The sequence below is a fragment of the Cyprinus carpio genome, chromosome A22, assembly GCF_018340385.1.
Source record: "Cyprinus carpio isolate SPL01 chromosome A22, ASM1834038v1, whole genome shotgun sequence".
Lineage (NCBI taxonomy): Eukaryota > Metazoa > Chordata > Actinopteri > Cypriniformes > Cyprinidae > Cyprinus > Cyprinus carpio.
The window spans coordinates 1492128-1515437 of NC_056593.1; the positions used below are offsets into that span (position 1 = coordinate 1492128).

General features: G+C 36.0%; 1 pseudogene; it reads left to right on the forward strand.

Moving 5' to 3' along the window:
• The first annotated feature begins 1591 nt into the window (after window positions 1-1591).
• LOC122134947 lies at window positions 1592-22410 on the forward strand (annotated as a pseudogene).
• Window positions 22411-23310: the final 900 nt, after the last annotated feature.

Sequence of the window (23310 nt, forward strand, 5' to 3'; positions counted from 1 at the left end):
ATTTGTATTCTCGGACAGTTGGATCGACTTCATAAGGAGAAACAGGATATAATGTTACCAAATAATGAGGGGTTTTTTGTTATTCACATGTATCATTATTTTCTACACTCTTTTGGTTCGTCATTAGGCCGTTGTAGCAGTCATTACGCTGGAGGGCAATGCCACCATCAAGACTTCGTTGAAGGCTAAGACTCTTTGAAAAGTGATCAAAGACTTCACATTTGGCCTGTGGTTTCCAAAATTTGTCCCAGGTGGCAAAATGGTTCAGATTGTAGTATGCACACCATGTTTAAGTTGAGTTAGCTTGTCTTGCAGAGTAACCAGTGCCTAAAATCCCTCTAAAACCATAAATGACTAACTAGACTTCAGCTAACCACTTTTAAGAGTTTTTTGGCAGGGATTTAATGCAGGATATCAAGTCCCATGAATTCAAGTTCTGATGTATCTAGTGTGTGCGGATAGGCCTGTTTAATAAGATTAGTCAAAGAACCTGCATTCAGCATGTCAAGCAAATTGGAAGCAATTGATGACAGCGACCTTGTGTTGTTTACTACACCGTTCGTTTAACTCGAGATCACGACTTTGACAGGTTGCTCGTGTCCTACATAGAATCTGTCTTTTGAATGATTCATCAGTGTTTTGAAGACACAAATGGCAAAGCTGAATCAAGCCCTTGATTACCTGTTTTGAACATCTGTTTCGTTCGAACTTGATTTCCTTTGTTTTCAAATGAATGTTTTGGCTTTGACGACTCCGTGTGCGATTCCGAAACCCCATTGTTTTGCTGTGATGTGCTCAGTATGCGTGCAGTTGTTTCTTTGTTGTGGTGCGAATATTACATTAGCGATGCTAATTTGTTCCCCCCACACGTTTTGGTAAACAAACAGGCCTAAATACACTCGGCTCCCAATACACGGCTCTCGTGCACTTCGGAAAAAGTAACTTAATCTAATATTAAACTTCAGAGGGAAGGTAATTAGCGTCTTCCCTCATCAACTAAATGATTACATGCCTAATACTCGACGTTGTCATAAAAAGTGCCACCTATCTTCGCACTCGGCAACCATCAGCTCTGTTTTTACAGTAATTATGCAGATGAGATGCTAGTTACAGCAGGTTGTGCGGTGAAGGCCCCTCAGAGAGATCAAAAGGTTGTGGGGTTTTTTTTTATATTTCCGCAGGGCATGAATATTCACGTCTGACACTGAGAGGTGGGGGCGGTTGAGGAGAAATGGAAAGCAGTCAAAGGTCGTTAAAGCTTTGGAACCAGTTTAATTTTTTGACGAGCTATAATTAAATTCCCAAAATAATTTGCTTCCGATTTACTGAACTAAATGGGGAAGAAAAGCCAAGCGCACCTCAGCGGTTTCAGAGGTATTTTCTGGTGATTTCCCTCACGTGTTTGTTTAAAGATGGTTAATTTTGTGGTCAGCAGGGTTGTAAAATGTGCTTAACCATACTGACCAGGGTATGTCAATTTATCAACACAAGTACACAAGCTTTGATTGTTATGTGCTTAATTTGGCTCAATTCCACCCAAGTTCTTCCTAACGTTTCTTATTGGAAAACAGTCATATTAGGGAATTTTGGGATGGCCATTGAAAACCCTAAAGTCACTGAAATTTCAAGGTACTTGGGAACCCAGAAAACTGATGCGTTCCGATCTCAGGATGTTTTTGACATTTGTACGTTGACATTTAATCCCAAACTGGTCTCCTTCCTGTATTTCGGTATATAGCTAAATATTTTAAAGCGGTTTATTTGGTTTGATGTAGAGCGTCAGCTTTATGATCAAGCAGAAATCTCTGCCAACCGTCACATAATGCAATTAATATTCATTATCCGAGCCACATCTGGCACAGAGTTTTTGCGCTGAACAAACTTCTTGAGGACATAGGACGTGAACAACACATGAGAAGAAACTAAGTTTTAGTTATTTTTTCATTCGCAGAGCTTTAGGTCTAATCATTGTACTTAGTGTTTAGGCTTTCAAAAAGTGTCTCATGTGAACGTCAACTAGGCATTTAAAACCATGTCGTGCTTCTGAAGAGAGGCTGATGAGATTCATAATGTCTTCGTCCCACTTTTCCCATTGTTCCGACACCCCTGATGCCAAGACCTGGTATACCTGATAGGGCATACAAATGAAATCATCCCTAGCGATATCTGAAAAGGGATTTTTTTATAGGTTTTGAGCCTCTATGGCCATGGAAATGGGGACGTCAAGGAGATTCCTTGGTCGAATGTGTGGGAAAGCTGTTTTTGTCTCTGAATCTTAATGCTGTACTTCAGAACAGCTGGAACGGCTGATTGCGACTTCATTTAGTTCTCATTTAGTTTCAAGATTCCAAATGACATGGAAAATGACTGCTAATGATTTGAGTCTGAATGTGTCGTCTTCAGTTTTACTGGCATGTAACTCTTTTTTCATATACTCTTAAAATTTAGTCTTAGGTTTTGGTGTTTTGTGTGTTTTTTTTGATGTAATATTATGGGTTAAGTTAGAGAATTTTGGTTTTTCAGTTCTTAAATTTTCTTAGTTTGAAGAACATATCAATAATCTAAAGAACCTTTTTCAACTATAAAGAAACTTCAGTCCAATGGAAAGGCTCCATGGATGTTAAAAGTTCTCCATTGAACCACAGATGCCAATAAAGAGCCTTTATTTTTGAGTGTGAATTGTTGCATTCAATTTAAGGTCAACATGCACAAAAATTCTACTCGTGTTTCATGAATGAGGCTCTTTGGGATGTTTCCATGCTTTATTTAAGTTGCTTTGAAATCTTGGTGGAAGTGCCCTTTGATCCTTCAAATTATGTTATGGGGTGATGCAGTGCGATTATGTGTGGTGTCAAAAGAGATGTTAGGGACTGTTTGCATTCAGGTACATGTGATGATTAAGGAAACTGACCTTTCTTTATTTATTTGCATACTGCATTGTGTGTCCTTTGTAGACTTGTTGATTGATTGCAATGTGCAATGGTCTGTTAAATTATTAGTTTTCACCACTATTCATTGGTCTGTGCATGTATCTGTGTTTTTAGATGGACCAGAAATGGAGAAGACGGTGACAACAGAGGAAGAAGGTCATGAATACGACGAGGACGATCTTCCAGACTACAGCGTGCTAAAACTGGCCAACCAATCAGCTCAGCTCTTCTCCAGTGCTTCTGATGGTACGTCCCAATATACTGCCATTCATTTCCACACTCCAATGAAACTCCTAATGAAAAACACTGGGTCTCAATTACTAATAATTGCATTGGATTATCTTTGTATATAATGGACTCTTTGCATTTGATTGCAGTGCACGTGTGGTTTTTCCATAAATTCAGAATACATTTTAGTATGAAAGTTAATGGTGAATTATGATTTGTTCGCAAAAACGTTCATGTGCAGATTTCAAGTTATGTGTATGCATGCTTAATAAATGAGACCCATTGTTCGTGGCTCCTTTTAGTATGAAAAGCGGGATGTTTTGCAAGCACTTGAGCTTTGAGAAAGTGTAATAGGGTCAGTTTTGACTTTAAAACTCCTTTCAAAGTGCCGCTGACAAGCACATCTTGTGTAAAGCAATCCCAGTTAATTAGTCATTAGTGGCTCGCCAGTCATTCAAAAGACTGCTTTTGTTGTTTGTTTTTGTTGTAGATGAAGAGTTGCCACTGATTGAACACGGATAGACGGAGCACGTTCCAGCCTCATTTATCCGCAGTGGTGACTCCTAAACAGGTGTGACTCATTACCCTTGTTCCCTGTATCAGACACAGTAGACTATGTGTGCCAACTAAACCATTTTTCTTGCCAAAGATATCAAGGAATCTGTTAATAACAGCTGTCATTGTTTCACATATCAGCGCTTGACACTGTTTTTGAAACGCCAATCACTCGGGGCTCTAGTGCCCTCAGTGCTCGCTCTCGGCTCTTTTTAACTTCTGGAACTCTTTGTCGAATCCCTCCCTGCGCACTCCCCCGTGTGCCGGTGCAAACAGACACTTGACGTGTGATGGAAGCGGCGACGCTCACCGTGCCCAGCTGGATGGATGGGGTATGACTCACGCGCACCTGTCCCTGACGCAACAGCTCTTGCTGCATTATTACAGGCTGCATATAAACCTCTCTTCCCCAAACTTTATTATCTTCCACATCCACACTCGTGTGAGACAGTCGCAGTCGTTTTTCTGAAACTGACTGCACAGGTGTCAGCATTGTGCGTCAGCCCGGGGACGTTACAATGCGCCTGATATTGCGAATGTTACGTGACAGAAGAGCAGCCATCGTGAATGACACTCTGCCCTTAAGTAAGACGTTGACATTTCCGCCACTTGTTCATACATAAACCAATTTTCTTTGTGTGATTGACAGTTTGAAGCCAAACGCTGACTATTTATGTGTTCTGCCTTGGGTCCTTCATTCGTTCCGCCAGCATTATATGAAAACAAATGCATTTGTGAAGCACACAGTGGGTTTATGAACCCATACAGCTGGTGATATTAAGTGCTGGAGTGTTTATTGAACTGTTAAATAGAACTAGATGTGTTTACATTTTGTAGAATTACTTTGTAATTCTGGGTGGATGCTAGGACGTTGCTGGGGGGTTACTAGGGTGTTTTTTTACATGTTACTGTGCAGTTGCTAGGGTGTTTTATTATTGAGTTGCTATGCAGTTACTAGGGTGTTGTGTTGTTTTTTTTTGTTTTTATTTTGCATGTTGCTATAAAGTTACTAGGGCTTTCTAGATGCTTTTTAGTAAGTTGCTGTGCAGTGCATAGTGTGTTGTTGTTTTTTTACATGTTCCTGTGCAGTTGCTAGGGTGTTCTGGGTGGTTTTAAGCCTGTTGCTATGCAGTTATTAGGTTGTTTGTTTTAAATATCGCGATGCAATTATTAGGGTGTCAGATAAGCATAATTTATTTGCCCACCTGACCATACACCAGTGATTATCTAATTCAAATGTAACAATGCAACCTTTTTGAAAAAAATAAATAAGGAGATTGTGGAGAATGTAGCACTTTTTTTCCAAAAAGTAACTTTAAAGGTGCTTTTTGCATTAAAAAAATAATTTAAAACTGGTTTCCTGATCAATCCCTCAATGCTGTTTAGCTGGGCTAGTCAATATATTTTTTACCAATATTCAAACTTTTCTGCTTACTAAATGTGAGCATTTAGATCACAAAACAACAATTATTTTTATTGTCTAACCCTTTTATTTATTTTTTTTTTTTACATTTTGAGGAAATCAGTCAACGAATAACTTATTGTATGAAGCTGTTCCCATTTAAAATAAAGATATGACAAGTACCTAAAAGTTCTTGGAAATCTCTTTTTGCTGAATGGAGTGGCACGAGGCGTAATTATGCCTCAATATCGAGTTAATCTGTCACACTGTGTTTTGTTCACATTGTGTGGCGAGCGCTGAATCTTATTCTATTCTTTAATGCCGCGTCTTCATGCACAGGTGTGGTTAAAGCATTTGCAGTTACGAATCTGAGATGATTTTCAGTATAATACAGCTAATGCAAATGAGGAGCTTTATAAAAACTCGTTTGAAATCCCCCAGACAAGTAAGGAATTAAATTACAGTTCTTTGGTGAAATTAGATGGTAGAAGATGTTTCAGACAGACGAGTGCTTGATTAACATCATCTGCTGTAGATGTGTTTACTCTTTATAATCCATTCTGATGGAAGAGCATTAATATATTTTTTCCCCTTATCTTTTCTTTTCTTCATTTTTTCTTTTTTTAATTTCATCGTCTTTTTCTGATTAGCTTTTTCTATCTTCTTTGCCTCTCGGGGCCTCCAGAATGGATGTTGTTATTCAGCTGGCAACTAGCTTCATCCATGCCGTAACTTTAGTAAAGTCTGGAATACTCTACACAACTTTTGCCCCAATTTACAGTCTGGACAAGTCAGTGCTAGTTGAGAAAAGTCAGAGCCAGACTGCAGATTTGAGATGACAGATTTCATAGAAAATCACGTAATGTGTGATGAGCAGTTTTTTTAGCGTCAGACTCTGATTCCATGGTTACTTTTTATTTAGAGTGATGATTGTTGTTGATTTTGAGCTGTTTGTTTTGTTGTTTGTTGTTTTGGGTATGGTTGTGTTTTGTTATTGTTTGTTTATTGTTTGTTTAGTGTATGATGACCGGTTTTTCCTCTGTAACTATTATTAACGTTAAACGTTCAGATTTTAAAAATCATGTTGTGTATTCCAGCCTTAAAGGGATAGTTCACCCAAAAATTTAAATGATAAAATATGATTTACTCACTCTCAAGCCAACCTAGGTGTATATGACCTTCTTCTTTCAGACTAATACAATTGGAGTTATATTATTATTATTAAAAAGTGTCCTGGCTCTTCCAAGCTTTATAATGGCAGTGAATGGCTGTTGAGATTTTGAAGCCCAAAAAAGTGCATCCATCCATCATTAAAAGTGCCTCACACAGTTCCGGGGGGTTAATAAACGCCATCTGAAGTGAAGCGATGTGTTTGTGTAAGAAAAATATCCATATTTACAACTTTATTCCCCATGTGGAGCACTTTTTATGATGGATGGATGCACTTTTTTGGGCTTCGAAATCTCAACAGCCATTCACTGCCATTGTAAAGCTTGGAAGAGCCAAGACATTTTTTAATAATAATAATAATATAACTCCAATTGTGTAAGTCTGAAAGAAGAAAGTCATATACACCTAGGACGGTCTGAGGGTGGGTAAATCACAGGGCAATTTTCACTTTTGGTTGAACTATCCCTTTAAGTGATCAGCTATACGATTTTCAACCCGAACCAAATCTAAGACCAGAAGATCACTCTTTTCAGTTGGGAGAACATGTAAAAGTCTAGTTTGTGATGTTTCCCCCCCCCCCCCCTTATGAGCCATATGGATTCTTGGTTGAGAATCAACAATGTTTTAGCACCTGATGTGGTCTGGACAACCTCATCAGTCCGAAATTAGCTAGACAAGCTTGATATAAAATATATCATATAGGATATGTATAGTTCAGCCAAACAGCCGAGAGGGTCTGTCTGAGTGCATTAGATGCACTCTTCGAATTGTTCCATACAAACAAGGCCACGAGAAAGGGTTGGTGGTGGGGGGGGAAGCATCGGCAGGCATATCTCTTAGTCACTTTGTAGTTCTGTTGGGATCTCAGAGGCCATTTTGATGCTTTTTGATCTCTGATATTGTGTGATCAGCAGGAACTTCAAAGTTTGGCCGAGCTCTAATTTTCATAAAAGGTTAGTGCTGACAGAAGTTTGTAAATGAGTTTGTCTATGAAACGAAGACGCCAGACTCTGGTGGGAACACGCGCCTGTTTGTTCGGCATCTCCACAATCTATAGATCTCAAAACATTTAATTAGCTTTCCGCTCCACACAAAGACGTTTTCACAATAGCCCAACAAAAAACCTAAAGCGGCCTCCCAGGAAATATCAACAGGGTTTTACGTTTTAGAGGACGTTGCTTTGTGGTTCCTGCTATTTGCTTTAGATGAGCAGTGATAAAAAGGCAACATTTGCACACAGCATTCAAAAGATATGTCATTAGTCTCAGCCCGACACAGGTGTTCAGACGAGAGTATTAGCTGGAGAGAAAACAGATGAATCGCGCTGATAGGGAGCTCCAATTCGTGACGGGTTTTTCTTTTGGGGGATTGCGCCACCTCACATATTCATTAGAATTGAGCTTGCTGTTTTTCTCGACTCATGAATGAAATCGCAGTCGAGAAGACGCTTGTATTTGTCCGCCATTCTTTGGCTACAATTAAGTCAACAACTGGCAGAGTCCTTCCCAAGGGTCTTACGGCAATATTTGAAGTCCTTGGTGTTGTGTACAAAGCAGATTTACACTCAATATCTCCTCGCTCTCGCCTGGTTCTTTTAGCAAAGCCAGATATTGCCTGTAAATCCATGAAAACCCAAAGCAGCTGTAAACACTGTGTGTTTTCTAGTGCATTGCATCAGGAATGTGTTGCTTCTTGCATAAGCACCTGTCCAATGCAAGTCATTTCTAAGCAATGTTGTTGACATACAGTGTTTATGGTGAATTAAATGTAATTCCCTTTCTCTGTTCAACTCACGGTTTGGTGTAGCGTTAGATCAGGGAGCATTCTGTAAAACAAAGCCCAGGTTTGGCTTAATAACACGCAACAATATTCCAATTTTTGCTTCACACCAGAAGGCCAAACTCAGGCAATCAGAACAGGACTGTTTGCACATAAAAACTAAAAATGCTTCTGCAGACGGAGATGTGGAATTGGTCACACAAGAGTTATCCATGTATATTTATTGAAAAGAGAAGATTTGCCTTCAAGTCTTCCTTGACTGTAAACACTGTATTAGAGTATCCTGCTTTAAATTAAACTAGGCAGCTGTTTTAATCAGAAGGAACATTAATGGACAATTTCAAAAAAGTTTCTCCTGGAAAATATTAGATTTTTAGCGAACATAAATTTGAAAGATTGTAGTTAATTATTTTTTAAAAAATTAAATTTTTCAATATAATTGAATTATTGTTAATGAGACTACCCCTTAACTGTCACCGTCCCACCTGTGGGACGCTTGGCGCTCTTTTTTTGTTGTTGTCCTTTTTCTCTATAAAACTTTTTAGTAATCATCATAAATATATCATTTGAAAGCTTAGAAGCCCAAGATTCATCCTGTGAAAACCATTTTGAAATCAGACATTGCGTTACAATGGAATGGTATTTTAAAATCTTATGGCGGTCTCCTCCCCCTTAGTGGGCGGAGTCAAGTGTCATATTACAAAATGCATTACAGTCTTTTAGAATCAAAAACTTTTTATAATCTTGGCAACAAACATATCATTGGAAAGGTCTGAGTCTCAGGATTCCATATTTGGTGGGTTATTTTGAGTATTGAAGTAAAATTGAGAGAGAAATCTAGGGGAAAAATTAATTAAACAAAATTCAAAGGAGTTTTGATTGCTCCGGTGGCTGTTTGTGGTATGACGCCCTAAATAAAATCTCACAGGAACCTCAATTTTTTTTCCATATCAATTCAAATTTTGGAACATAACTTATTTAGACAGAAGGCTTTAATTTTATACCAATTTTAGAGTAAAACATGTTATGTAAAATATTATAATAAATAAAATAAAATAAAATTAATAGCGCATTTATTTACAGTACATTTAAACTTCTATAAACTTTTTAAAACTTTAATTTTTTGAAAAAATTCCACTTTTGCCAAAATCTGCTAAATTTTCTTCTTTAAAAAGAGACCAACCTTAGGACCAAACCTTAGGTAAGTGTTCATAAAATACTAAACAATTGAAGTTTTAGTGCACTTTAATGCCTATTCTAAAAAATGGGGGGGGGGGGTGACATTTTCTGGGTGGTTAGTTTTGTTGTTGAGTTTGTTATTGCGTTTGCCTTGATCTATGATTTTTAATATACATTTGTCCAGATAGCTCCAGCTATATTTTTGCATCCAGGTATATTTGAATGTGCTAATTGATGTTTCCCATTTTCTGCAATCAATCTCTCTTCATCCATGTTTTTTAATATACATGAGTAGCTTGATTTTGGATCAGATTTCACTGTGGGTTGGGTGAAAAGAAACCAAATGGCCAACCAGTTATAGTGCTGGAGATCAAGTAGTTGAGTACAAACACCATCTACTGGTGTAGAAGAGATTTTCACTCAGAAATTGCTGGTAAATTTCACAGTAAAAATAACTACTAATGCATTAAGTTAAACATGGTATTTTGAAGTAGAAAAACTGAAAAAGTAATTTCTATTCTTTTTATTTACAGCTGTTTTAACTTTTTTAATTTTTAACAGTGTATCAGCTTTTTGCTTGTAGGACATAAATAATTTTTTAATTATTATAAAAATATTAAAATAACAAGTTAACAGCCTTTCATCAAATGCTTTCAACTGCACCCATATGTGAATAAATATACAGTTGAGGTCAAAAGTTTACATACACCTTGCAGAATCTGCAAAATGTTAATTATTTTACCCAAATAAGAGGGATTGTACAAAATGCATGTCATTTATTATTTAGTACTGACCTGAATAAGATATTTCACATAAAAGACGTTTACATATAGTCCACAAGAGAAAATAGTAGTTGAATTTATAAAAATGACCCCGTTCAAAAGTTTACACAAGCTTGATTCTAAATACTGTTGTTACCTGGATGATTTTTATTTTTTTGTTACACAAGCTTGATTCTAAATACTGTTGTTTTTAAAATCCTTCATTCTTTGGTTTTGCAGCATCTTTTATGTATCTGAACCCTTTCCAACAATGACTGTATGATTTTGAGATCCATCTTTTTACACTGAGGGACTCAAACGCAACTATTATAGACGGTACTATTACAGAAGGATTCTAAAGATGGATGATTGTTGAGTTGGGAGCTTGGTGTGTTAAGTTTTTGAATTTGAAGATCAGGGTAAATGTAACTTTTGTCTTCTGGGAAACATGTAACTATCTTCTGTAGCTTCTGAAGGGCAGTACTAAATGAAAAAAATATATAATATTTAAGCAAAATTAGAAAAATGCACATATCTCCATTCTGTTCAAAAGTTTTCACACCCCGGCTCTTAATGCATTATTTCTTTCTGGAGCATCAGTGAGTGTCTGAACCTTCTGTAATAGTTGAGTTTGAGTCCCTCAGTTGTCCTCAGTGTGAAAAAATGGATCTCAAACTAATACAGTCATTGCTGGAAATGGTTCAAATACACAAAAATGCTGGAAAACCAAAGAATTAGTGGGGCCTAAAGGATTTTTCTGAAGAACAGCAGGCAGTTTAACTGTTCAGGACAAACAAGGCACTCATGAACAACTATCACAAAACTGTGGATCATCCAGACAACAACACAGTATTAAGAATCAAGTTTGTGTTAATGTTTGAACGGAGTTTTTATAAATTCAACTATTTTCTCTTGTGGACTATATGTAAACGTCTTTAATGTGAAATATCTTATTCAGGTCCATACTATGCATTTTTTACGATCCCTGTTATTTTGGTAAAAAAATGGACATTTTGCAGATTCTGCAAGGTGTATGTAAACTTTTGACCTCAACTGTATTATAGCTTGTATTTATATATAATTCAAGTTTGTGAGTTTTAGGTTGCTGTATTTAAATCTAAATTTCATCGTCCTACCATATGCTTAGATTCAGCCACGAGTTGTTTACGGCCGGACCTGTTGTGGCAGGAATTGGTCGGCGTCGCAGTTATAATAAGTTGCGCTTCAAGTCTGCTCGTGTCTTTTGAAAGAGTGTTTTATTAACGTCAATATGTTACGTACACACCCATCTAACACATACATTCTCCAGATGATTTTTAAACCACCCTGCAGTCCTTTAAAGACGAGCAGGGACTGAGAAATAAGTCCGTGTCCGTGTGTTGGCAGTCGGTGTTGCATCACTGTGAAATGTTCTGTTGCTTGCAGCCTCTTTCCAGCAGTTTTAGTTATTCACATATATTTTTATTCGGATGGCAGATATGTTAGAACAGTATCTGGTTTGGTATGCACGTATGTTCCCATGTTTTGGGCAATTTTCATGTATATGTATATATTTACTTGCAGGTTCATAGGGTTCTGAATAATTTATATGAAAACAAGATGATTGCAAGTCCCACTCACAATATCTATGCATACATGGTTTCTGTTTTTAATTATTTACAAAGATTTGCCTTTGTTAGGCAAACACTAGTAATATTTGTAAAAAAAAAAAAAGAAAAAAAAATATGCCAGTTTACAGACTCCATTCAATCCTTTGTACATAACTTGTTTTATTTCTACCTTATTGTAATATTTATTTTGTTTTTTTTTTAAGTTATTTGATTGTGTGTGTTTTTTATTTTAAAAGATTGTGTGAGAATTCCAATATGTTTAGAAAAATAAGCATAATTATCTGAAAATGTTAATATCTTATGCAATTTTGCTTGTCATGAAAAGGATTTTATGACTAAAAACATCTTAATACAAGATAAATTCAACAGTTCAGTTTACATCAGATTTACAGAGTGTTTTTTAATATCGCTGAGATACTATTATGTAGTTTAATATTTTGAATATTAATATTTAAAAAATTTAAATAATTGCTATGTTCATTTTAATTCCATCTGAAGTTTTAATGGTTTTGTTGCATATTTTGTTGGTTTTAAATATGTCCAAATTGTTTTTATTAATAATTATTTTATTTTTATTTTAGTTATTTTAGTACTTAAAGTTAAACTAAATGAAAATGAGAAATGCTGCCTTGACAACCAGCTGAAATAAAATAAGTTTACGTTTTTTATATTTGATTTTATCCAGTTAACATTTTTTTCAAGTATTCTTTTTTTTTTTTTTTTTAATGGTTTTAATTTTAGTTAACTATAATAACCCCGTACAGCATTCAGCAATGGCTAGGGAATGTTTTTATTTTTTTTTACAGCTAATTATTTATGCATTTAGATTTATGCATTGACATGATGAAGACTGTTATGTGTGTGTGTGTGTGTGTGCTCGAGCGCTGCAGCGGGGTTTCTTCAGGACATGATCAGTGACATACAGTAGGGGTGGAGTGGCTGAGATTAAACCGCAGGTGATATTGACATTCAGCGTGTTCCTGAAGCCCCCGGCGTATGAGAAGAGCCGAATCACAACCCTCACAGCCCCACAAAACCTCAAAGGAAGGCTTATGTTTTCATTACAATTCACCAGATCAGTTATGATCACTTATTGACTGCTGTCAGTCATTACAGTGGAATCTTCTTTATTAATGTCTTGCGGCAGTGAGATTTGATCGGAAGACTTCTTGAACTTAATTTGCTTTGTGAAAAAGTACACTGTCTGTTAAAAGTTTGGAATATTTTAAATTTATAAATGTTTTTAAAGACTCTTCTGCTCCCCAAGACTGCATTTATTTGTTCAAAAATACTGTAAAATTAGTAATACTGTGAAATATTATTACAATTTCAAACAGCGGTTTTCTATGTGAGTATCTGTTAAACTGTAATTTATTTCTGTGATGTGCAGCTGTATTTTCAGCATCATTACGCCAGTCTTCAGTGTCACATGATCTTCAGAAATCATTCTAATATGATGCTCAAGAAACATTTCTGATTATTATCAATGTTGAAAACCGTTGTGCTGTACAATATTTTTGTGGAAACTATGATACAAAACCATTAAAAAGTTTGGGGTAGGTACTTTTTTAAAAGAAATTCAAAGGTGCCAGTGAAGACATTTCTAATGTTACAAAAGATTTCTATTTCAAATAAATGCTGTTCTTTTGAACTTTCCATTCATCAAAGATTGCTGAAAAATACAATGCATCACAGTTTCCACAAAAACATTCGGGAGAAGCACTGAATGATTTCTGAAGATCATGTGACACTGAAGACTGCAGTAATGATGCTAAAAAAAAATACAGCTTTACGTCACAGGAATAAATTATATTTTAAAATATATTCACATAGAAAACAGCTTATTTAAATTGGAAAAATATTTCACAATATTACAATTTTTACTGTATTTTTCATCAAATAAATGCAGCCTGGATGAGCACAAGTGACTTCTTTCTAAAACATGAAAAAAAATAATATACAAACAAACTGCATGCTACTTTTGAACAAACCGTAATCTTGTCTAACATTAGCATATAACTCATCCCACATTATTTGCACTACAGACTTGAATGTTGAATTCAATGTCAAAACCATTTAGTCAACATTAGTTAAAGCAATAAACACCGTGAAGCCGTGGTTTACAGTGAATTTATAACAGCTAAGGGCCGTTGTTAGGCACGACACTTCACGCCTTTTATGAAAATTTTGAACTGTGAACTTTGTGATTTAACACCGATTGGCCACTTTGTTCACACCACGTTGAAATGTCCGTCATTCCCGTCTCTGACACACTCGGCGGGCCATATGTGGTGGAAGGTCTCTTTGGGCAGCGCTGCGTCTCTTGGCTGTCAACACTGTGCTCATCTGCTGCCAGCATCTGCTGCTGTCTTTCATTCCCAACTATTCCCCAAATGATGGACCTCGTGCTCTCAATACGGAAAAGCCTCAGCGGGGCGTCCCAGTATCCCACACTCCTCCCTGTGCCTGATATTACGCCTCATCCAAATCCTCGTCCAATTTTGCTCTAAAAAATTGGACTACAAAACCCCAGACGCTTCGCAAACGTGGCGTAATGCGAGCGCAAGTCTCTGCCTCCACGGCGGGCTGTTTCTGTGAAAGTGACCCCTGAGGGTCCGCCGGGCAAAGAGCTGTGATTCGTTTTTGACATTTACTTAACAATGCCTTCGTGTTCTCCTCAGGATTTACTGTGAGGATGAAAACTCTTTCCTGCGGGACTGCGAGGACGATGGAGAAACCGCAGCGGGGGGCCGACTGCTCCATCTTTTGCAGGTAAATGCACGTTTGAGTCAGGTGTTCGTGGGAAATATTGGGTGGTGGATGATATTCAGGAGAGGGTGATTATGATGTATTTGGTTCATGGGTTCTGTTAGGTTTGTATATTCTGTCTGCTGGGTATATTTTGTCATAATTTCTTCTGGAGAACTTCTGAATGAACATGCTTCTCTAAAAAGCAAATCGTAACTCTACTGCTCTGGGGAAAAAATACATGCATATATATATATATATATATATATATATATATATATATATATATATATATATATATATATATATATATATATATATATATATATATATATATATATATTATTATTATTATTATTATTATCTATAACATATCTATAATATCTATCTATCTATCTATCTATCTATCTCTCTATATATATTTTTTATTAATTATTTGATTATGTATTTTATTTTTTGGGCTGTCAATTTAATGCATTAATTTGTGCATTAATTATTCAAATCAAAAATATTATTTAACATCACTGAATCAACTAAATACATTAATTTATACCAACTAACCTAATTTTAATGAGTTAAACCAAATAGAAATAGCTATATAAAGTAACACTTACGGTTAACTCTTTTTTTCTACACTGAAGTTAATATTGAGTTAAGTTTCAGACAGTGTCGTCGATGTTGTCTTTTTTATTTTTGCAAAGGAAAATCGTTCCAGTCAAAGCCAAAGGAAGAACTGTTGTGCATCTCTAAACGACACACAGCAGTGATTCATTACTGAACGAATCTGCGAGTGAGTCAGTGATTCTTTCATAAATATTCTTGCTTCGTTTCTGAATGCAACAGCCGTTGGAATGAATCAGCTGCATGAATGATTCAATGACTCACTCATTAAGACAGTGACTTGCGGTTTTAATGATTTCATTTTTTTTTAAATCATTTCTTATTTCAAAATGCATTTAAAAAACATCAGTACCCATTTATTATCATTTATGCAATATTGAGTATTTTTTTTATTTCTAAGGGTACTGTTTTGTAATGTCTATTCAAAGCTTTATTCATCTAATACAGTGACTTTAAAATGATCTTTTAGGAGGAAATTTCTCATCTTAAATTGATGTGCGATTAATTAGATTAAAATATTGATGCTCCTCATTTTTAAGGGGTTTATTTTGTAAATGATTTTATTTTCAAAAAGCAGAAGGCATAATTGTCTTTAAACAGTGGTTTAAAGCACCTGATCTTGAAGCGTTAAGCAAGCTTTGCACGTATCAAACGTCAATGGCACGCTTTAGGCATCTTGTTGATATGCGGCTGGGATTATCATCCCTCCTCCTCTCCCGATCCCAATTCCTTTCTTGCTATCTCAGATATTTGCATGCCGATGTGTCATTCATCCATAATGTTTGCTCTTATCTCCTGTTCTCTGATTAAAGACCTCAGAGTGCCGGCATCAACACCCTCCGGTGTGAAATACAACATGACACTGTAATCTCTACCCACTTTCATTTAGACCCGACCAATAAACCCATACAGCATTTCTGTCAATAACCTCGACGGGAAATAAGCCTGCGGTCCGCTGTGACATTCGTTAAATTTATCAGGAAACGTAGCATCTGTGATGTTGTTTTTCAAATGATCTTCTCTAAGTGTGATTTAGTTTGTGGTTAAAACGAGGTTCGTGATTTATGAAGCGTCTTGAGATGATGAACTCCTCCAGTTTTGCTACAAAGTTACTCCAGAAATATTATTATCTGAGTGAATGTGAAAACTAAATGAATCAGAAACCGTGAGTCTTGAAAAGCCAATTGGTCAAACCAATACTCTCTCAATAATTGCGTATCATTTAAATGAATCGTGAGTCGTTAGTTTTGTATAGTTATTTGGTAGATGAAATATTATTTAAGAAGGAGCTGTTTTGGTCCCTTAAATTTATTAAGGTGAAATGGTTACTAAGGACTTTATAGCAACACTTAAGGGAACACTTAAATAATTAATGGTGGATAATTAATGACAGCCTTAAGGTTCCTTAAGTTGACCTTAGGTTTTTTCTTGCAACCCAAGTTTTCATTCTGAGGGAGATGAACGATAACTAAAATTGCGCCTATTTTGATCATTAAAACGCGATCACTGATGATATATTAAGGGTTTTTCAGCACTACTACTGGATTAACTCACTAGTTTTATGAGATTTACTGAACTATAAGTGGAAAAAAGTATGATGTTTACAAATAAAATATCCATATTTCCATTCCAAAGATAACATCCAACACAAATCTAGATCATATGTGAGGTAACCGGTTTACTGCTAGCTAGTGAAACGCTATTAATATGACGAGCTGCAGCTCAAAATACATGTTAGATGGAAACATTGTGCTTTTTATGATGGAGTTTGTAGCTTAACTGATTAGATTTGAAATAGTTTGAGCTGCAGTTCAATGATGGAGTTTGTAGCTTAACTGATTAGATTTGAAATAAAATCTGAGAAATGATTTTTGGATTTGAAATAGTTTGAGCTGCAGTTCAGAAAGTCAATGTAAAAAGAGCAGATGAACACAAACAGCATCTTATATGTGTCCCTGGAGCACAAAACCAGTCTTAAGTCTCTGGGGTATATTTGTAGCAATAACCAAAAATACATTGTATGGGTCAAAATTATCTATTTTTCTTTTATGCCAAAAATCATTAGGATATTAAGTAAAGATCATGTTCCGTGGAGATATTTTGTAAGTTTCCTAACGTAAATATATCAAAACTTCATTTTTGATTAGTAATATGAATCGCTAAGAACTTCATTTGAACAACTTTAAAGATGATTTTCTCAATATTTAGATTTTTTTGCACCTTCAGATTCCAGATTTTCAAATAGTTGTATCTCAGACAAATATTTTTCTATCCTAACAAACCATACATCAATGGAGAGATTATTTATTCAGCTTTCAGATGATGCATAAACCTCGATTTTGAAAAATTGACACTTAAGACTGGTTTTGTGGGCCAGGGTCACAAATGTTCTTACTTCAAATGTCAAATGTGCTGTATATGGTTTTGACATGCCTTCAGTTGATGAACGCCTCATTTCCATTTTTGCAATGCCTTTTTTTTTCTTTGGTATTTTTGGTATTTTATTGCATTATGCACAAATGGATTCATCGATATGCTTTCATAATTTGTAACCCTTGGCTATGAACTTAATGGCCTCATTAAAACGTTAAATGGATTTGATTGGAAAAACTGCTATTATAGGAATCTAGAATATGGCCCGTTTGTTGACCTCTTTCTTGGGTTCATGAATGAAAGCTAACAGTCGTTCACATGAGCTCATTTAGCCGATTGGAGTTCATCCCACTTTTTCCTGTTTTGTGAATGTGACGGCATGTTTAAAAGGCTATTAATAGCGTTGGCGTGTGCAGATGGCTGAGATTTCCCTCCCCTCCGGCTCCATCCCAGTGGTACTGCGGGAAAATATGCAACAAGCCAGGACTGTAAAGACACTTGAGAGCTGTCATTCTTCACGAAGAGCATATTTTGTCTATTCTGTGCCTTTGAAGCGACTCGTGGGCTGTGCGGTGTCTTGGGGGAATATGTGGCATGAAGGAAACGTTTGTGAATCAGTGACGCGTCACTGAATGTTTAACTGTTGAAATGAATTCATAAACGCAGCCAAAGCCAGGATTGAATCTCATGCGATGTTTCAGACGTCTAATTGTGCCAAAGACTATTGGTTTACATTGAGATGAAAAATGTCATGCAATATTGGACGGGTTGTGTGAGCAGCACGCCGTCAACATTATAATCCTGCGGCAAACAGCAATCTCAGTTTGCCTTAGAAATGTTAAGATCTGTTTTCTTTGGGTTCTGTGCAGATCCTGGATGTGCGTAACGTGCTGGTGGTGGTCTCTCGATGGTACGGCGGGATCCCGCTGGGCCCCGACCGCTTCAAACACATCAACAGCTGCGGCAGAAACATCCTCATCCAGGAGGTTACACCGACACTTCAGTAAGAACTGTTTTTCCTAAACTGTTTATATATCATATATTCAGTGAAGACCTGTGACCTGTGTACATGATGCTTAGTTTTGGTAAAAGCTGTTGAATGTCTGCATTTGTTCTGCTGATGTGGACAAAATGCTTATATTTATTTAAATATAGCTTTTTTATGTGCATTTTTAAATATGTATTACATGTATCTAAATAAATGTTACTTTAAAAATATATAATTAATTATAAAAATGAATAATAAATATGATGCTGATGTGGACAGAATGCTTAAATTTTTATATTTATTTAAATATAACATTTGAATCTGTATCCATTTATTTCTATCTATCTATCTATCTATCTATCTATATATATATATATATATATGTATGTGTATGTATATATATATATATATATATATATATATCTATCTATCTATATATATGGTAATATATATATTTATTATTTGGTAATTAATATTTAAGTAATTATAAGTAATAAGATTAATACATATACAGATATCTAAATTAATTAAAAATGAATACATAAAATGTATAAGAATATATACATATGTAGAACCAAATATGTTTTTAAAAATTATTAAAAAAGAGTATTAGTAAAAAAAAGTACATACAACCATACATACATACAGACAATTACTATTTATAAGTAATCCAAATAAATTGTGATTACAAATAAAAAATGAATATATATATATATATATATATATATATATATATATGAATATATATATATATATATATATATATATATTAAAATAAATGTTAACAAAAATAAATGTTAACACAAATGCTGTTAATAAAATGCTTATATTTGTGTATTTTAATTTTTGTTTATTAAATATTATGTCAACAGATTGTGTGTTTATATTGTTAATTGATGTTTATTTACATAAGTAAAAGTTTAATACATATACAAATATCTAAATATAAACATTATAAATAATATAAATATTAATAAAAACTGATGTGAATTAAAATAATTAATTTATTAATAGAGAAACAAAGATATATGAATTTATTAAAAGTATTTTTTTAAACGATTCTGTCCACATCAGCAGACTAATGCAAACATTCAGAAATCTTTAAGAAACCCAAACATCATGAAAGTCATTCAGTTCTAGTCTTTTTTTTTATTTTATTTTTTTAATGGGAATAGTTCTGCTACATCCTGCATTTGTTTTGTTCATTCAGAGCTTCGTCTCGCTGCTGTTTCGAGCACTAAATGTTCAATATTCCATTTTTAAGTTACGTCTGTGAATCTTTATGGAGAGAAACTCTCCTCTCGAGTGTGCGCCACTTACTCATCCCACAATCACAGTGATAAGGTCACACAGAAACAAGTTGTGAGGAGATTTGCCGGCATGCGACTCCTTCCGAGGATTCATTCGTTTGTTGTTTTCTTTCATTTCTGTGAAAATTAGGCCTCGTGCACAGCTGCAGGGCTGCTATGGTTACCCGGATAATAGGGGCGCATCATCGTATACGCAGACGTACAATTACACACGTGTGATAAGATTTAGCTAGAATTCATTACAGAAAGCTCGACTCAATTAAAGCAGCATGTGCTTTTTCATCACACCAGTGCCGTCCTCTCTCTCGGCGACCGGAGCTGTCATGATTCATGAGCGCGAGCTCAAGCTCTCAGATCATAGTTTGTGGCGTGTTTTGAAATTGGTATCCGTCGTGGCACACAGTGTTACGGTGACTGGCGTTAAAAGCGGCTTTCTTCCTCCGCTTCAAGATTTTCTGTAACTCTTTTGATAATGTACCGAATGAGTCTGTTTGCGAACTCTGCAGCCCCAACAGTTGTTTACTTGAATATCTCGCACCACTAAAGAGACCATTACGCCAACCTGCCTATTTAAGACTAGTGGGTCTTTTGTAAAAGTCGTAATTACTGTAATTTGAGCATTTCGCTAATTACAGTTTTACTTTGTTATGCCACTCCAGAACTATAAAACGAAGTGAACGCAGAACCTACATGCATTAGTCAAGAGATGATCCATGCAATGCTAACCGTATGAAACTCAAGAGTCCTTCTCACTGACGAGTCCATTTAGCATTGCAGACATATTGAGGTTCGGTATGTTCACATATTGGCTTTGTGCAGAACGCAGTAATGCATCTTCAAGATTCTTGAGAAAGCGAATGGTGTATTTGTAGTTTTATTCATCTGATTGGAGCCATCAGCTCGTATGGATTTCCTGACACCGTGCATGTCTCAGGCTCAGATGCATCACGCTGTTCTTTCAGGGTGAAGATGAATGTAGTGTTATCTTCGCAGTTTGAGCCGGCTGACTCATTGTGTTCACATTCTGTCCACTGCTGCTCAAGAGTAATTAACATACAATGCATAATAACGACCACCGCTGTGCAGAGTAGCCGGGGCGCGAGGACGTCACGTGTGGAATAATTAAAGCCGAAGCACTCATTTGGACACTACTGGGTCCTTAGAGACACAATCTAAATAATAAAAACAGTGAGAAGCATGTTAACAAGCCTTTCTAGTGACGTGTGAAGTGGTAAAAATGACAGTGACATTATTTATGGCACGGTTGCTTTATATTGCATCAGGGAAATATGCAATATGCGATTGAAGTTATAACTTTTCCGATTGCTAAGGCATGGCTAGCAATGCAAAAACTGGGTTTCAATAAAGTTCTCAAATGTACACGTTGAAAGCTGTTGTTCACAGGACTATGAAGTGATGGGAATTGTTTATTTTCATGGACTTTTTTACATTTGTGAAGAAATGTTTTTCCTTAACCTGAAACTCACTCGAATTTTAATATCAGACTCTTCAGTTTAATCAAGTAAATTCATAATATGATTGTTTGATTATATCATTATTTTTTTTTATTATATATATATATTTAATCAAATAGACGTTGGCTTCGCATTCATCAACACTCGCTTCAGAAACAATGAGAACTAATGAGATACTTGATATCTACGCTGGCATTTTTTTATCTGATGCCCATATGACAAGATAAATAAATGAAATATCAGATAATTTACTAATAAATAAAAATTAAATATAGCAAAAATATTGTTCCGCTTTGTGATGTAGCTCAACAAAGGTTTAAAGGGATAGTTCACTCAAAAATAAAAATTAGCCCATGATTTACTCACCCTCAAGTCATCTTAGGTGTATATGACTTTCTTTTTTCAGACGAATCCAATCAGAGTTATATTTAAAAGTGTCCTGGCTCTTCTGAGCTTTATAATGGGAGTGAATGGCTGTTGAGATTTTGAAGCCCAAAAAAGTGCATCCATCCATCATAAAAAGTGCCTCACACGGCTCCAAATCATTCATACTTTTTTCCCCTTGATCTCGGTTTTTGTCTCAAATTTTGAATGTTCCACAAATTCAGGCCATTATTGATGGCACAGCCGAACACTTCTTCGTTTCAACTTTCCTTGTCTTATCACTTGTCTTTTATGTTTCCTTTTTTATTCTTCCCTTTCAGGAGGAAACATCCAAAGCTGGAGGGAAGAACAAAAGACCTAAGGCAAGAAGGCAAAGTGAAAAACCTTCCTGCGACAGATGAGAACTGGAATAAAGACGGACTGGCGACTAGGAATGCTGACAAATAAAATAAACTGAAAATGCTGTAATAGTGATTTGAAAGGGTTTCAAAGCATTCAATGTTATGATGAGGGTTAAACAACTTCAAAGACATATCAGAAATATCTTGGGTATGCAGTTGAGTTTAATGGATTGTTACTACACATTATTTCACTCTAAGTGCTTTGTCTTATGAATAAAGATTTTTATGAATTACAAATTGATTTGCAAATGAGGGTTTGAGGCTTGCCTGAAGTCACAAGGACAAACGAGTGCGAAACGGGTAATAAATACCCCAGACATTCATCAGCAACCTTTAATCCTTTTTCCCCGATTAAATGATGCTCTAATAATGTAATTTAATAAAGCCTGACAAAAGTAGTTTGAGCTTTTCCAAGAGCATCATACCAAAATGTGCATTTGAGGAGACTTTTTATGGCAAATGTCAGCTTAAAACAGACCCTGAAAGTGCATGAGATTGTCATTTCCATGTTTGATTGTCAAACGTCCATTATTTAGTCCCTTGGAGAATCGCTCTCCAATAATGCATTTTCACTCATACTTAACCTTTTGAATATTGCATGCCATTTTTTACCATTCAAACTTCGCAGGGGCCAAAGTCCACTGCCACCTGGTGAGTTTGCAGCGCTATGACTCGCATGCTAATTGTCCTTAATGAGCTCATGTGAGAATAACTTGATCATTTTGGCGCACGATGTTCTAATAAGCAGATGCTAGGTCACGGGAGAACCGTCTGAATACAAGTTTGGAATTGCAGGCACTTGCGTGACAGTTTGGTGGCGTGTCTTGAAAGCAACTCGTTGGTTTGCTAGCATCCCTGAATGATTTCAAGTCTTTGCTCAACCTGTGGAGCTCAGAATGGTTCGCAACAGGTGAATTCTTCTGTGGGAATGAGTCATCCAGAAAAGGAACTTAAGTGCTTTTGACGTCTTGTCTTGGTTCCGCTCACAGGCGCACACACATATCATTGCTGTCTTCCTTATTAAATACCATTGGGTATTTGACATTCTGGCCTCTTTTCTCTCTGCAGTGCTAGTCTTCTCACTTTCATCCTCCCTGCATGCATCTATTCCCTGTTCTCTGGACTATTCTTTCATGCCTGCCTCTCTCTCTCTCTCTCCTTGTGTTCCCACTCTATTTCCTTCCAATGAATATTAACACACCTTTTGACTGTCAGCACCTACCCTTTCAGATTCAATTGCTTGCTTCAACTCAAGGGGCATTGCTAAACACTTTGGTGGTCTTTTGCTGTGACATGTTTTCTACTTATAAGGATAAGTCTGCCTTGCATGCAAAACTTACTCAGGGCCTGTTTGGCACCTCATCTTTGCCCTGAAACATGGATGTTTTTTATTTGG